The sequence below is a fragment of the Suricata suricatta genome, chromosome 11, assembly GCF_006229205.1.
Source record: "Suricata suricatta isolate VVHF042 chromosome 11, meerkat_22Aug2017_6uvM2_HiC, whole genome shotgun sequence".
Taxonomy (NCBI): Eukaryota; Metazoa; Chordata; class Mammalia; order Carnivora; family Herpestidae; genus Suricata; species Suricata suricatta.
The window spans coordinates 937,927-954,698 of record NC_043710.1 but is presented as its reverse complement, the minus strand read 5'-3'; the positions used below and the strand labels follow the sequence as shown (position 1 = coordinate 954,698).

The 16,772-nt window shown below is 62.2% G+C and overlaps 1 protein-coding gene across 1 annotated transcript in view; it reads right to left on the bottom strand.

The window, feature by feature from the left end:
* The window catches only part of BRSK2 (BR serine/threonine kinase 2), a 46,862-nt gene that overhangs the window by 24,119 nt on the left and 5,971 nt on the right, over positions 1 to 16,772 (bottom strand). The gene's annotated exons all lie outside the window — the stretch shown is intronic.

The following is a 16,772-nucleotide window of genomic DNA, read 5'->3' as shown; positions in this document are numbered from 1 at the left end:
ACCCGGAAATGGGCAGAAGAAGCCGCTACCCCAAAGGGCACAGGCTCCTATGAGTCCCGACTGCCCAGGGCAGGCACCTCCTGTGAAGGGACACCCCTGGTCCAGATGCCAGAGCCCCACTGGGCAGACAGTCGTCGTGGCGTCCGGGAGAGCATTCCAGAAACAGGAGGGCACGGCCTGGGGGGAGGGACTGATGCCCTCGCTCTGGCTCCGCCCCCAGGTACCCAGCGGACTTGAAAATACAATGCGCCCGGATGGAACAGCAGGACCATGTGCTTGGGCAGGTGGGCGGGGCCCACACCGGACACATGGACACGTGTCTCTGGAAGGCAGAATCACAGACAGGTGGGGAGAAACCTCGTCCTGCTTGCAGAAAAGGAGGATAAATGGGTGTCAGAGTGACGGGGCGCTGACAGTCATGCCGGCCGACTCCAGACGCAGCAGGTGACGGAGCTGGTGCCACCACCGCCGTCCTGCCGAGAGCCCCGTGCCGGGCACTGTGGGAAAGTACGGGCTCCCACTTCGTAGACAGGAAGCTCGGTGGTCACATCACCAGCTGCCGCATAGCTGCCCAGAAAGGCCAGGGGTCGAAGGGGCCAGAGGACAGCGTGTGCTTGACAAGCCCAGCGCCGCGGGCCCAGGCCCTCAGCAGTGGCTCATGGGCCTGTGGGCTGGGCCACCAGGAGCCTCCCGCCGGGCTTAGGTGAGGCCAGCCAGGAGGCAAGGCCAGGTGCAGGGGGACTGCCCTGGGCAGTGACCTGGCCCTTGCAATTCCCTCCCTGCCTTCCTCTTCTTCCACTTGCTACCTCTGCCAAGAAAATCTTCAGGCCCACAGACTCCTACACACCCCTCAAAACCCAGGAGGTGCCCCTCCTTAGTGAGGCTTCCCTGCCACCCTGGGCAGTGACCCAGCCCTGGAGGCCTCTGGGGTGGGGTGTCTAGGCTCCTAGGAGGCCAGTCACTTCCCTAGAGGCAGAGAGTGGAGAGTGTGCCCTGGGGAGCCGTCCTATGTGGGTTCAGGACGGTGGGAGGGCAGCTTCTGCAGGGGAGCCCACAATCACTGCAGCTACTCAGGTTCTGCTCCCCATTGGGATATATTATCATGTTTACAGCAAACACGGGTGCACGCCAACGTGGGAAAAGCATACCGTGACACAGATGATCGCTGGAGCAGCGGACACGGTCCCGCCCAGGCCCAGGCGGCGGGCGCATGAGGGTGCTGGCCCGCCTGTGCCCACACTGCAGGGTGGCTCCAGGCCTCGAGGAGCCCCAGGGGCATCTCAGGAAGGCTCAGGCAAAAGGCCAAGAAAGAGCCCCGAGCCCCCCAGGGCGGCCCCACCCACTGGCTCCCCACTGCACCCCAGACTTGAGCACAAACACACCTGTGCCTTGATGGGGGAGCCCACCCCCCAGGGCCCCAAACCTAGCCAGGAGAGTAAGAGGACCTATAGGCTGCTCTGAGAGCAGAGCCCACACCCAGGCCACAGGTCCCCAGACAGTGTGGGGCCCACCCCTTGTCGGGCCAGGGGCAGGGCTCCAGAGGAGCACTCCTGCCCCCTCACTCAGCTCTTAGGGCCCATGGGGCGCAGAGGTGGCCAGAGAGCGGCGGGCAGGGGGCTGCTGGGCGGGCTGGAGCTCCCTAGGGTGGGCTCAGCCGCTCTCTGCAGGCAGTGCCCGGCCCTCCTGCCCTGGTGGCTCCAACAGGCCTCCATGCCTGCTGCAGGGGGCTGGAAGGGGGAAGGAGCCTGCCCTGGTGGCTGTGAGGGGCCAGGGCAGCCTCAGAGCTGTGGGGCGTGGACAGGTGGGGCTGCAAGCTGTGGGCAGAAGCCCCAGCACGGAGGTGGCCTGGGTGCCTTGTAGGGCAGGGGGTCAGGTCTGAGGAGATGCTCAGTGACTGGGGGTCCTGGGGCTCAACCCTGACCTCCTTTTCTTTGTGGTCATGGCCTTCAGAATAAAACCCTGCTGGAGCCCGAGCCCCGGGAGCCCCCAGAGGAGGACCTGGACTCCCACCGCCCGGGCACTGCCCTTTGATTTGAGCAGGGGTCGGGGAGCAGGTGACAGTATTGTGAGGGGGACCCTCTGTGCTCCAAGCACCAGCCCTGTAGCCCAGGGGGCTGATGGGCAGTGGGCAGGGTGGTGGGACAGCCTGGTGGTGGCCCTCCTTACGCAGGCATGTGGGACTCTCCATGAGCCCCCCATGCATTCCAGCCTCTGGTGCTATTTCCACCACGGGGGCCAAGGGTGCCTGGCTGGGGAAAGCCCCGGTCAGACATGGCCCCAGGCCTGCCTCTCCATCTCTCAGGGTGGCCTGGTCACAGCCTACTGCCCTGAGCCTGACCCTCGGGAGTCCTGGTCATTCTATCCACTCTCGGCCTCGAGCCCTGCAGACCCCACAGACAGGCAGCTCAGCACCCTTGGGGCCCGTCCAGCCTGTCCTTCCTTATGGGGCCAACGACTGCCCCTGAAGTCCTCTCCCTCCAGGCACTGGGGTCTCACGTGGTGGCCTCCTCCAAGTGCTTGGGGACATTTCACCGAGCGTCCTGCCTCCCTCCACCTATAGCCTTCAGGTCCAGCGCTCCCCAGGCTGATTCCACGCACCGGGTCTGGGGGCGGGGGGGCAGGCTGACTCCATGCACTGGGTCCAGGGCGCCCCCAGGCTGACTCCATGGCACCCTGAGCCGAGCATCCTTTTCTGGCCACCCCACATGGCTGCTTCAGGGAGGTCAATCCCTTTTGGTGACATGCCTGTGTCAGGTCCCATTTCTGACGTCCCCATACGTGGCAGGCATGGGCTGCCCCCCTGCCTGAGCCCCTGAACAGGCAGGAGAGCATGGTGGCTCAATCCCTCCAACCCCCCGCCTGCATGCATCGCCCCCTCCCCACAGGCCTGTGTCTTGTCCACTGTTGGGGAGCCTGAAGGGAGTCAGCTGACGACGGCAGACTGACCTCAAAGCCTCTCCGCAGGGCCACGTTAGTCATTATCCGCCTGTGCCACCGCAGACACTCACTGGCCGCCTTCTCTCATGTCCACCACGTGCCCGGGGGAGGGCCCTGAGCAGAGGAACCCGGAGCACAAGAGGCGCATGCGCACGCCGCACACAGGCCCCCGCGGTGTGACCTGCCATGCCTGCAGCCACCGCACTGCCAACTGGCCGTGGGCCAGGGCCATGTGAGTCCCGTGGGCTCTGCAGGCACCTGGAACGGCGCCGGCCCTGCCTGCAGAGTCCCGCGACTGCGGAGTCCTGTGAAGCAGCGCACTCAGGGCCACGAGCGAAGGAGAAATGACTGCCTCGGCCGTTTCTCATTCAAGTCACCACATATCTAGACCCTGCCGTCACCGCGGGTGCGCACCCCTGGGGAGTGAGGTCCTTGGGCCTGAGGCTTCCCTGAATGTGGTGGAGACCTGCCCCCCACCTCTGCATTGCTGACTCAGCTGTCCTCACAGAGCGCCTGGCCCTCGTCCCCATGCCCTCCTGTCCCCGCACCGTCCACAGGGGCCGCGCCCACGGAGCCCCTGAGCCCCTGAAGCCACAGGCCGTGGTCCTGTCTCAGGGCAGGCAGCCGTGAGCCCAGGAGTTTGCCAGAAGGAACTTCTTGCCGGCGTCTGGCAGTCCAAAGACCCTCCTGTCCCCCCACCCCGGGAGGAAGGTGAGAGTTCAGGGCAAGGGAGGGGGTCAGCCGAGCTCCGGAAAAGCCCGTGGAGGAGGGCACGTGGGCCGCAGGGCTGGACACAGCAGTCCCTCTGGGGGGAGGAGGGAAGCGCCCGAAATCTGGAACCTGCCCCTGAAGAGGACGGCCGCTGTCCGCGGTGCTGACCAAGCCGGTACCTCTCCATGGAGCAGCATGCTCACACTGGGGACCCACGCTGTGTCAGCAGGTCCTTGGGCACAGGGGATGAGGGACAGCAGCTCCCATGGTGGGTTCTGGGGAAGGAGGCTCATGGGGATGGGGGAGGGGGGGAGCTTCTGCTGACCCAGGCACAGCGCCTGCCCGACTTCATGGGGCTCCCATCTGCATCTTGGGAGAGACCAGTGTCCAGCCCATTGCTCAGAGGGTCACTAACACCCGGGACCATCACCAGCTGCTGCGCCTCGGGACCATGCAGCCAGCTCCCCCAGGGCCCCAGCATAGCTAAAGGTGACCCATTTTCTGCCACCTCAATATGCCTCACTCTGGGGCTCTGCTGGGGGGGGGGGTGAGGGAGTCCAGCACAGCAGACGCACCTGTCTTCCTGGGGGTGGACAGCCCTGTCACCCCCCTTGCCTGGGCTCTCCTTGGAGGAGGCGGGGAGGTGGCTGTTGGGAAAATGCGTCAGCAGGCTGGCGGCCCTGAGCCAGGCCCTCTCCCCTGGGCTGGACCGCCCACAGCAGGCAGGGCAGCAGCACACGGCCTTGCTGGGGGAAGCTCTGGACATGGCAAGTGGTCTCAGCTGCCCCTAGCAACCTCGTGGTCCTGCCCTGGCCACTGTCCCCACACATACAACCACCCCATGCCAAGGCCAGGCCCCGTATGCCTGGATCTGGAGGCCGACCAAAGGGGCAGGGGCCAAGCACGATGTTCTCTGTAGGCCAAGGGCCCCAGATGGGAGCTCGATGCAGTCGGACACCCCTGGGTGGGCAGCCAGAGGCAGTGGGCCACAGGATCAGCTGGCCCCGGGGGAGAGGGGGCTTCCCAAAGAAGCTCAGCGTTAAGCTGAGCCCAGAATAGAACTGGTATGGGGGGGCTACAGAGGCCCCTCCCCCAGCTCTAGGTAGCAGCTCATGGGCAGAGGCCATGAGGAAGGAGGTGTGGTCCTGCTCACTGGAGGGTGGCTGTCTGCATTGTTCCGGGCAGCATCCGGACGTGGCCTCCAGCTGCCCCTCCTGCCCTTCCTGCAGCTCCAGGCCGCAGCAGCCTCCCAGAGGACCCTTAGGGACCCCGCTTCCTGGAAGCCAGCCTCCCAGCCCTGCGGCCCCTCCTACACTGCACCGCACCGGCCTGCATGGCAGAAAAGAACCCTTCAACCTTCAAGGATAGGTTGCAGCTACAGCTTCTTCTGGTGTCCATCACCTGGACCCCTGCTCTGAGGAGCCACTGCCTTGTCCCGAGGCAGAGAACACAGGCCGCCGGCCAGTGCAGCCTGGCCCCCACCTGGGACCTCGTGAGATTCCTGAGCACGGACTCCTGACCCTCGGGAACCATGAGAGAATGTTCGCTGGCTCAAGCCACCAAGTTTGGGGTCCCTTGTTAGGTAACGGCAGGTCACAAATACATTTCGTCCTCAACCACCAGGAGCCACGGAAGGCCCAGGCCTGGCCTCTGGTGAGCGGGACAAACGTGGGTAGCACCTCTGGGAGCCGGGTGCATGGCCTCACGGACAGCCTGGCGGTCCGGGTGGTGCTCCCAGACGGGCGCCCCAGCCTGTTCCCTCACCTCGCCTGTGGGGAGAGGGGGGCGGGAACAGCCCCTCCCACCCAGGCCCTTCTGGACAGCAGGCAGCTCCCCCAGAGACTCGGGACTAGAGGGGGGCACACAGGGCTGTGCCTCTCTCCACGCCCCCATGCACACCTGCCTGGCGGAGTCTCCGGGCTCAGCCCCCAGCTTGCTGGGCAGCTCCCAGCCTGGATCTGAGGACTAACCCCTCCCCCCAGGCTTGGGGCAGGGGGTGGGTGCAGCTGGGAGGGGAGAGTCAGCCGCATGGATGCCAGTGGGAGGAGGGACGGACGATACCTAGCCGCCCCCGTCCCTGCTAGGGGCACCGTGCAGCCCGGGTCCCTGGGGTGTCTGTGTCCTTTTCCCTCCTGCCCCAGGGTGTCCACTGAGAAGAGGAAGTGTGGCAGCGTGGCACCCTGCCCCGTTCCTGCACTGACCCCATCTCTTCACCTGACACAGAGGCCCCTCTACTGTGTGCCTGGGCAGGCAGGGAACCCCGAGGCTGGGCTGAAGGCCATCCCGCTGGGGCAAAGTTAGGGCACCCCTGTGCCCTCCTGGCTCTCCCATCCCCCTCATCCCCACACTCAGGCTCATCTCGGGAGGAGGGGGTACTTGTAAGGGTGGAGAGTAAGACGTTCAGAAAGAGCACTGCCAAGTGACGCTTGTGCTCCAGGTGACCACCAAGGGCTGAGCCCATGGCAGGAAGCTGGGGTACAAAACTGGGGACCCTGTGGAGACCACCTGGGGCCCCAAACCACAAATGGAGTGGGGACAGGATGGTGGCCTCAGGAAGACATGTCTGCAACCTGTTCCTTGGAACCCATGAATGAGACCTTATTTGGAACAAAGCTCTCACAGAGGTAAATTCTAGATCTCATCATGAGAATGCTGAACATCAGGGTGGCCCCTGAACCCAATGGCAAGCGCTCTTATGACAGAGGGGCACAGTGGGAATGCACCTGGACGTGAAGGCAGATGCAGGGTGGCCAGCAAGCGGCCAGAAGTGGGGGAGGGAACTGCAATGGGCCCCCCCAGCCCTCAGGCCCCCACAGCTAGACAGGGAGAGGCAGTTCCGGTGGCCCCAGGGAGACATGGCACCTCTTCCGCTCTGGGGCATATTTACTGGGACCCTGCTGCCATCACAAACCTCCCAGCGCATCCCAGAAGGGCTTCCATGTTCATTCGACCATGACCTCAGCTAGGCACCTGTGTCCGGACCCCTCACTATAGCGGAGCGTCTCCCCGGGCCCACACGCGCGCTCAGCACGGTGCTGTGCCCGGCCAGAGCGGGCAGCTCCTAGCAGCATTAAAGCTCACAGGGCCTCTCGCCCGGCATCAACCTGGCAGCACTAAGGACAGGATCTACAGAAAGGGTATGGTCCTGCCTCCCCCTGTAAAAGGCATCAGGCAAGCCCTGGGGGGAGGCACCCGGTGGACTGCAGACACAGTCACTAGAGCCCTGGCAAAGGCCTTGGGGCAGAGTGTGCTCTGGGCGGGGGGGGGGGGGGGGGGGGGGGGGGGGGGGGGGGGGGGGGGGGGGGGGGGGGGGGGGGGGGGGGGGGGGGGGGGCCAAGCCTAGAGGTGGCCGCCTGCCTCAGCCATGCTGCTGGTCAGAAAGAAGACTCCTAAGTATTTCCCACTTGAACCTTAATCCTCACAGCAGCCCATTTCCTTCCTCAGAAATGGAAACTGAGGCTGGGCCCATTCTCCTGCCACTGCCCAAAGGGTCAGAGTGAAGCTTGCCCATGCCCAAGCCTTCATACAGCGCTTCCCCAGCTGGGGCAGGCACAAGCCCCAGCCCCAGCAGGCTCAGGGAGTCGACCGAGTGCTGCACAAACACATGGGGTGAAGCCCAAAGACGCTGAAGGGAATGAGTTCAGGTTCCCACCACAGTGGGGAGGGGGCCCTTTCAGCACCGTGGACAGCGGCAAGTGCAACGCACTCCGCACCGGCAGCCCTCCTGCTTGGGGCGCCAAGGACAGCAGGTGACTTGCTCTGGGTTACACAGCTGGGCGCCACCAGAGCCAGGGTGCCCTGGGAAACCGGTGGTCAGTACTCCCTGGGCACGTCCTCTGGCCACACCCCTGCTCCTTCCTGAGCCTGGCTGTACACGTTCTGGGGGCCCCATCTCCAGAGGGTCTGAGACCCATGCTCAGGGAGACTGCAAGGTCCCCCAGGCTCCACTAGGAGTCCCCAGCCTAGAACCTCCTCAGGTCCTGGGTGGCGCCCCTCCCCGTGCCCCTCTTCACAGCAGGGGCTGGGACACAGTCCATGTTGCTCCCCACTAGGCTCCAGTGAGAGACAGGGGTGTGGGGTGTGCTGAGGCCCAGCCCCTCACCCCAGGAGCCTGCCACAACCTGACACCCGGCCGAGCCTCCCGCTGCTGGCCGCCCACTCCCTCTGCCTCCCGGTCCTTGGGGGTGAGGGGCTTGGGGCCAGGTCCTGGGCCTCATGTCTATTCTGATGAATAAACGGTCACAGGCCCCACCATCCTCAAAGCCAGCCCTTTGCGCTCTTACCCTGCACCCTGACCAGGCACCCAGACACCAGATCTGCAACCAGGAAGCCGTTTGGGGCTGCCCGCCACCACCCACACAGTGCCCTCAGCAGCGCCCTCTCCTCTCTTCTCTTGGGGCACCTGATCCAGAGCTGCCAGCACTCATGTCTGGTTTCCAAGGGAGCTCCACCACAGGCAGAGGGTGGATCCTGCACCTGCAGTGGGTGGGGAGCTGGGTGGGCGGGTCTGGCTCCCAGGTTCCAGGAGCACCCCTGCCCACATGGGATGCACAGACCCTGCCGATTGGCTTCAAACACACTGCACCTCTGCAGAAACTCCGCTGTGAGCCCAAGCCCCACCCCCCAGCTGCCTAGGGCTCTGCAGACTCCGACTGACTACTGATATTGGGGGGGGCAGCCCCTTTGAAGTCGCCCAGACTTCAAAGCGCCTTTGCTGCCCGCAGCATGGTCTGGGCCTGCGTTCTCCTCACACCCGTGCCCGCGCCCGCCCGACCTCCCTCCCCCAGCCTGCAGGCCCCTGCCCCTACTCTGGGAAGTAGGGGGTTGGTGCTAGGCTGGGGCCCTGGTTCTCCCAGCTTCCTCCTGGGGCTCCGTGGTCCCCAAACCCTTCTTCCTTCATTTTGGGGGCAGGGACACGTGCATCGTGCATCCCTCCCCCCAACTTGCGTGGTGGACCCCCCCGCCGTGCATGTTCACATTTCTGGGCTCCGTGGACCGGGCCCTGCCGGCCGGCGACACCCCCACACCCCACTGTCACGCGGCTCGCTCCTGGTTCGCACCCACGCACGCTCCTCCCAGGCTGGAGAGGAGGACCCGCTGGGGGGACCCAGAGAAGGGACAGGGAGGAAGGGAACACTGGCCCCCAGCAGGCTCAATCTCAATATAGATTCCGCTGTTTCCTTCGCCCACCAGGCGCCAGGGGGGAGGCGGTGGCGCGCGTCTCTTGGGAGACAACTGTTCGCGCTCCGAAAAGGAACCTCTCAAATTAAATTAATTAAGCCTTGAAATATTTCACACCCGCTGCAGCCGCTGGGCTCCTCTGCCAAGCTCCCCGCCCTCCCCACCCACAGCACCCAAACACCACGGCCGCCCCCTCCTCCTGCCACCCTTGCCCCCAGGAGGAAAGGGGCATGGGAGAGGGGAGAAACAGGCTCCATCCCCGCCCCATCTGCCTCTTCCTGTCTCCCTGTCCTCCAAGAGCTCCTTGCATGTTGCGGGGGCTCTTCTCCGCACCTGGGCCGCTCTGCCGCGACTAGGCTCTGAGGCTCGGCTCCCCCTCCTCCCCTGAGGCGGGGGCTTCAGTGGCCCTTCAGCCTCTCCTGCCTGTGGTAAAGATGGAATGAGACCCCCCCCCCCACACACACACGCCTGCGGCCGACACACCCCAGACTTGATCCCTTCCCCTCCCAGAGGCGGCCTGGGATTGCATCCGTGAAGAGCCCAGATGTGTGTGGAGTGAGACTAGCCCTCAGCAGAGCAGGGGTTCTCCCGGCAGGGGTGAGGGGCAGGACACGGACTGGGCCTGCCAGGCCCGAGGGGACCCGGGGGAACCGCCAGGTGGCAGTGTCAGCCAGGAGCACACAGCAGGCCCAAGGGCAGGGCTACAAAGACAGATGTGGCCCTTACTGAGGGTGCAGACACGGGACCAGTCCGGGGTGGCAACCCCCTCCACGCCAAGAAGGACAGACAGTCTGGGACAAAACCCAGTACCTCAGGGGCCAGAAGGCTGCCTCAGGGGATGAGTCATTTCACTCCCACAGGCCTGATGGCCAGTCCCTGCCCGTGCGCACTGGCCCCCAGACATTCCACAGTCCGAGCAGGGGCTGCCCTCACCCCAGAGAGCCCCACTGCTCACACACGAGGAGCCGTGTGACTGTGCAGGCCTCCTCGCGTCAACGGCCAACTACGTGTTACCAGAGCGAGTCCTGGACAGAGAGACAGAACCGACCTGGCAGAGACAGCTGTTCAGAAATTCGTTTCCTGGTTATTGCACTGACTCGCTCAGATTTAGTAAGCTGCTACATCTATAGAACAAGAAGCCTGTGGGAAGGATGGGACATCAGGAGGCAGCACTAGGAGAGTCAAGACAGTAACTGCAGGAGGAAGGGAGAGCTGGACGCAGCACGAGGAAATGCCGGTGCGGCTGAGCACAGAGGCAGGAAGGAGAGACGAGCCAATGGTGCTGAGAGACGAGCCGATGGTGCTGACAGCCCAGGAAGCTGGGGTTTGACCAAAGCGAGGTGCTGAGAGCGGACAGATGTCAAGGCCCGAGGCCTGGCGGGGACAGACGCATCACAGTGGGACCCCACACCCTCGATATATTTAGCTAGCCCTGAACAGAAACTCGCCGAAGTGGCTGCTCAGTCCTGACCCAGCTGAGGTCTTGTGTAGATCAAACTGAGCAGCCCCACCCAATGCCTGAGAGGGAAGGATGCAACCATTCTGGAAAAGCCTTAACTAGTGCAGTGGAACTTTTTTTTAATAAACAATATCCAGCATACAATAAAAGTGATGCCATAGACAAGGGAGTGGAAAAGTGTGACCCTGCTCTCAAGAGAAAAAATAGTCAATAGAAGCAGGCCACAGCTAACCCCCATATTAAAGTTTTCAGAAAAGGAATTTAAGATAACATTATAAACATATATATTTTTTCTCTGTTTTCTCTCTCTTCTTCCCTCATAAATGTTTTTTTTAACTACAGAAAAGGATAGACCAAAAGAATCCGTTGGATGGGATTAACAGCAGACTGGACACACACAGAAGGATTAGTGAACTCTATGACAGGTCAATAGAAACTGTCCAAACTGAAATACAGCCAAAGAATGAAATGGATCTGTGGGCTGATGTGGTCCAAGAGGAGAGAAAGAGAGAAAAGAGCAAAAGACATATTTTAAGAGGTAATGGGCATGATTTTCTCCTAAAGGTATTATATACATCAGCCCACAGATCCATGAGGCTCACTGGACTAAAGCAGGGCAGAAATGTGGAAACCACACCGAGGCACATCACTGCCAACCTGATGCAACTGAAAGAAAGTGAGAAAATCTTACAGCTAGCCCAAGAAAAAGATGCACTTCAGGTCCAGGGGCGTGCCAGCAGTGCCTGACTTCTCTCCAGGAAGAGTCTGACCCGGAGGCAGCACAGAATTCTATACCCGGCAAAAATATCCTTCAACAATAAAACAAAATAAAGACATTTGTAGGGAGCTCCCCAAGGGGTCCCTGGCCTAAGACCCCGAGAACAACGGCTCTAGCGTTAGTTAGAGATAATAAGGGGAAAGAGGCAAATATATTACTACAGAAAAGAAAGTGAAATAACCGAAAAAGAAAACCCCTGGCTGATACAAAATTAGACAGGAAAAGGGGAACAAGCATACAAAGAACAAATGGAATAAACAGAAAAACGGCAGATGAAATCAAACCATAAAAAACAAAAAAAGATTGTCAAAGGGAAAAGGAACCCTAACACCTAACTGCATGTTGGTTACAAGAAACATGCTTTACATACAAGAACATACATAGGTTGTAAGTGTAAGAGTGATAAAGACGAGGCCATGCGGAGGGGCCACAGCACATGGGAATGGACGGGGTCACCCAGGGTGACCCTGGGGTACAGATGAGGAAGAGCCAGGGAAGCAGACTGGAGGGAAGGGGGTGGTGGTAGGAAAATAAGGACACATGTGGAACTTGATGAGTGGGGCAAAGACAGGAATACAGGAGAATGTGCAACCGCATCAAGTGCTGCTGGTTAAAGACGGACTGAGAAAGGACCATCAGCCTGCACCACTCAGGTCACTGCAGGAGCGCGGCAGCATCAAGAGATAGAGAAAAGATGTGGGTCCAACAAGAACAACACTTTTAGGAGCTTTGAGATAAATGGAGGCATGAGGAAAGGCAGGTGAGTAAGACTGGCATCTTTGCTCCATCCACTGAAGCCAGGAGCTAATGGAGCCAAATTTCCAAAGTGCTTGGGGCAAAGGTCTCCCCGTGAGGACATGAGTGCACAAAGCAGACAATTTCAGTTCTGAAACTTAGAAATGCCTCTCTCCCATGTCACTTTTCCTCAGAAGTCACCCAACAAAATGACGTGGTAGACCAGAAAGAACCAATAGATCCCATCCAGGGGGTATCTTGGGAAACGCCCTGAAGGTGGCTTTTTTAAGAAAAACACAGCAGCTTGAAGAAGGACAGAGGGCTCTCAGAATGAGGCTACCAAGAAAAAAAGAGAACTGGACAGAATGAATGATCAATCTCTCTCCCTCTCTCTTTTCCTCTCCCTCTATACACACACACAAACACATTTAAATGAGTTTCTGATAAATAGTGCAATGGAAATAAAAGGCAACTGGGAACTCCAGAAAAATCAAAGGACTCCAAGAGGCAATCCAAGAGGAATGCATCACAAACGTAAACATTCACGGAATGTCAGAAAAGACAATCCATTCAAAGGACTTTGAAGCCTCTGATTTTCCCAAATCCATAGCAACCAGGTCCCAGAGCAGAACCGCCAGGCACACAGCCACAGCTTCCCTCTAGTGGGTGTCAGGACTCCAGCCTCACTGACATGGGCAAATAATCAATCTGGGCACACTACCTAGCCCAGCACTGAACAGAATTTCCACTCCGACAATTTATGGAAACCCTCTTTATGACTTCACTTTTGAGGGTCAACAAACAGTCAAGCCACAGAAGGCATGGTGTGATGGATACACACTCAGAAACGCGATTTGGCGGGGGGCGGGGGGGTGAGTAAAGTATCTCTTAGGAGGATGGAACGTAAGAGAAACGATCTTCATGGAGCCAGATTAGCATGTTTTTTTACAAACTGAGCAAAGGAGCACCTGAGAAGGGCCGTGCGGTCTAGCTCCGGGGACAGGGAGGTTCGGGGGCCGCCGGGCACGGCCTCAAGGGCCTGTCAAGGCTTGGGTGCGAGCGGCCCGCCAGCGGGCTCCCCTGCTGAGCCCCCCACGCCATGAACGCTCAGTGCAGCCTGCAGACCAGACGAGATGAGTGGACGCGTGGGCTCCTATCGCACAGAGTCGGGGCCCCTCCTGCCGCTCACGGTCACGTCACGCCAGCGGACGAGGCCGAGAAGTACCCAGGAACAGCCGTCCCAGCACGTCATGGCTGCAGGGCCCGTCCCGGACCACGTGTGTTCCACTAGACGTGCACCGACTTGGTACAAAATAAAGACAACAGCCAGCACACAGGGTCTACGGGGCCAGAGAGACCAGCGGCAACCCCTCGGGGCGGCTGGCTTGCCTCCAGGACGTCCTGCCGGAAGGCCTGGCAGGCATGTGTGCGCAGGTGGCCACCCCATCCACACCGAGACACGGCTCTGGGCTGGCCCGGCCAGGAAGCGGCCCGCCAGCCCGGCGCTCCTCCCCCCGCCCCGGCCTGCGGCCTGGCTTCCCGGCTGCTCCCCGGGGCCACGCTGCCCCGGCCACCAGGAAGGGCCCCGTGTGCCAGATGCAGCCCAGGGCTGCCACAGGAGCCGGGAACAAACCCTGTGCCTCTCGTCCTGGGTCCCCCGCTGGCAATGGACGCAAAGCTCCTGACTGGCACAAAGCTGTACAAACTAAGCACAGAGTCCGAGAGTGCTGGCCACCCAGGGCTCCCGCGGCCGCCTGCCCGGGGTGGTGGCCTTGGTGCCGCAGGAGGGCAGCCTGCAGCGCCCCCACGGAAGCTGGCGGGTCCCGCCTCACAGCACAGAGCGTGAATCCGGGGGCCAGACAGGCAGCCGCTGCCCCTGACCCTGGAACCTTCTGTTCCTGGTTCAAATCTCACAGGGTGATCTCTTGGGGGTGATTTCCTTTGCCAAGTACACATCTTAGTTCCTACACAAAGTATTTTACTTCGCTATCCTTGAAAACGAAAGAAAATTCTTCTTTTTAAACGAAGGTACTTGATAATTGTTTGGAGCCGAAGCACAAAATCGAGAGACGGCGAGGATCACTGACTGGCCCATGACAACCGCCGGTGGCGTGTGGTGTAAAGGAAGGCAGCCGAGCAGCGGCCGCGCTGGGCGTCAGGGTGAGACGCAGGGACCAGGCCTGGGGGCCCGTCATCCTCGGGGGCCCCCGGGTGGGGGCAGGCTCACCTCTTGGCCCACACGCAGCTGGCGCGGGCAGCCCCGCCCACATGCCCGGCCCGGGGGTGGCCCCAGCCCCAGGCCCACTGTGCTGGCTGGGGCCGCCCCCGGCCTTGGTCTTTGAGCCCACCCAGGGGCCGCATCCGTCTTGCTGTATGTGGCCAAGGCCGGGGTCAGCAGTTGGCAGGCCAGGCACGGCACTCTTGCGCTGTCCCTGGGGGGAGGGCATCACGGCCACTGTGAGTTCTCAACCGCTAGCGTCCCTGAGGACGGCAAGAGGGGCCGGCAGAGGGGGTGGTGGCAGATCCCGCTGACCGCAGGGCGGAGGTCAGCACCCCTTGTCCTGGCCTTCGCAGCTCTTGGATTTGAAGGGTCAGGGGACAGCAGTGACGGGACAGTGTGGGAAGAGCCCCAGAGGCTCCCTGTTCACTCCCCTCCTGAGCTATGGGGGGCTCTGCCGGGGAGTTGGGGGGGGCGGGTGTCCCGAGGGAGGCGTGGCTCCTGGGAAGACAGCCTCAGGATCCTGGCCCCACAGGCCCCCTGGCCCCAGCCCAGCCTGGCTGCCCCCCAGGTCTCCCCAAACTTCTGCTGGCTCTGGCTGGCCCCTCCCCCGCCTTCCAGGAACAGTTTTCTTAGATTGAAAACAGTCAAACCAAGTCCAACCAGAAAAAGAGCAGGCACTTTACCAAACCAGCTATGAAATCCATTTGCTTCTCCACCAGCAGGCGCGCGCCGGCCACCCCTTTGTGGCTGCAACTTCTCCAAGGGAGGAAGCGTGGCAGGTGCTGCCCCCAGCTATGAAAAGGACCCTCGGAAAAGGAACAGGCAGCAGCTCCCACCCCGGGCCTGGGCTGACCCAACCTCTTCTTCCTGTCCCCTCACCTCCTCCAGAGCCCAGGGGGAGGGGCGGCCGGGGTACACGCCCATCCCAGACCCCCGGCCAACCTTACCCCATGCAGAGGGAAGGCCAAAGGACCCCAGCCTTGGGAGCAGGCAGAGACCCCACAGGGGCGCAGGGCAGAGGGGGAAGGGGGCTCCCACCAGAGCCATGGCTTCCCTGGGGAGTCCCCGCCTTGGGGGGCAGGTCAGCTGTCTGCTCTGAGGCCACGTGACCAGAGTTTGGGAGCGGGCCACAGAACCGAGGGTCGGGAGGTGAAGGGGCCAGCCCTTGTCACCCCGAAGGGGAGGGCAGCTGCAGGGGCGGGGCCCTGCGGGGCTGCCAGCCCACCCCTCCCCCTCTGGTGGTGCCCAGCAGGGGGGAGGCCGGGAGGCCCCACCTTCACAGGAAGACACATACACACACTAGCAGTGCAAGTTTGACATGCTTCCCGTGCCCACGCACCTCATCCCCAAAGAAAGATCCAGAAGCTGGCCCGCACCCCAGGCCCTCTGGGGACCCTGTACTGCACAGAGACCTCACCTGGCCCCAGGCCCCCCACAGTGGCCAATCTCCCCCAGCCCCAGCTCTAGGCCCCTGACAGAAAGATCCAGTCCTGGAAAAGCATCCTTGGGGGCCTCCGAGGGTCAGCACGGGGCCCCAGGGCCAGGTCCTCCCCGGTACCGGCGGACAGGGGCTCAGGGGAGGTAGAGGAAGGTGGGGCCGAGGCGGTATCTCCTGGGCTGATGAGAGAGGGTGGTGGGGCGGAGGCACAGACCCAGGTGAATGAATGGGTCAGCCTTCGGGAGTCCCAAGGAAGCTTTTGGGAGGCATCGGGCTGAAGGCTGCAGGGAGGGCACTGCCGGGCACTGGTGAGGATGGGTCAGATGCCCCCAGGGTCCTCACAGGGTGCTGGGGCCAGCACCGTGCCTCCGGGACAGGCCCTGGGCTGCCGCCTGCTCCATGGGACCCTGGCTTATGCCTTAGCCCCCATGGCCCTGAGGTGCCACAGAGACACCAGCCCCAGGGCACCGGGTCCTTCCCGGGTCCTGCCCCTGCAGGGCAGACAGCTCACAAGGTCCCTAACACCAGCCCAAGGGCAGTGCGGGGTGGGCAGGGCAGGGGGAGAGGCCCAGGGGTGAGGCCTGGAGCTCTCTGGGGCAGGGGGCGAGGCAGCACCTGCCCAGGGCTGAGCGCTGCTGGCCTGGGGGAGTAGCATGTGGGGGAGAGGCAACGGAGGGGCCCCAGGGACCAGCCCTCGTGGGAGAGCCCGCCCCGTCAATGGCCTGCGCAGAGGCCCCAAAGCCTTGGCAGGTGGCCACAGCCTCCTCTGCCAGGCGGGGGGTGGGGGGGCGGCCCCAAGGACTCTGCTGAAGTGCACATGTTCCCACCTGGGAACCTCCCAGCTGGGCCTCACCTGGGGCCGGTGGACGCACGGAGCCCTTCCCACTGGTGGCTCTCTGGCACACTCACATGCACACACACTCACACGGACTCACACCGGCGCAGGGAAATAGCCTGGCGGTCTGGGCTGAGCCTACAGGGCAGAAATTATCTCTGCAATGGGAGCCACGCTGGCTTTGAGGAAAGGGGTGCAGGCTCCATGCACCCACGTGATCACCCTGGACAGCCTGGGCCCTCACCGCGCCCCCCCCCACCCCACTGCAGGGGAGCAGACAGAGGACAGTGTGTGTCCCCAGGCCTCGCTGGGATGTGACCACCCTGGGGTGGCAGGCGCCCCTGTGGTCGGAAGCCAGTGCAGGGTCATGCCCACTGTTCAGCTGCAGCACCCCTACTCTGCCCACTGATCCAGGCTCAGGGCTGGGGGGAGTCCACGTGGGGGCTCTGGCCCAGGACAGGAGGAAAGACAGGAGGG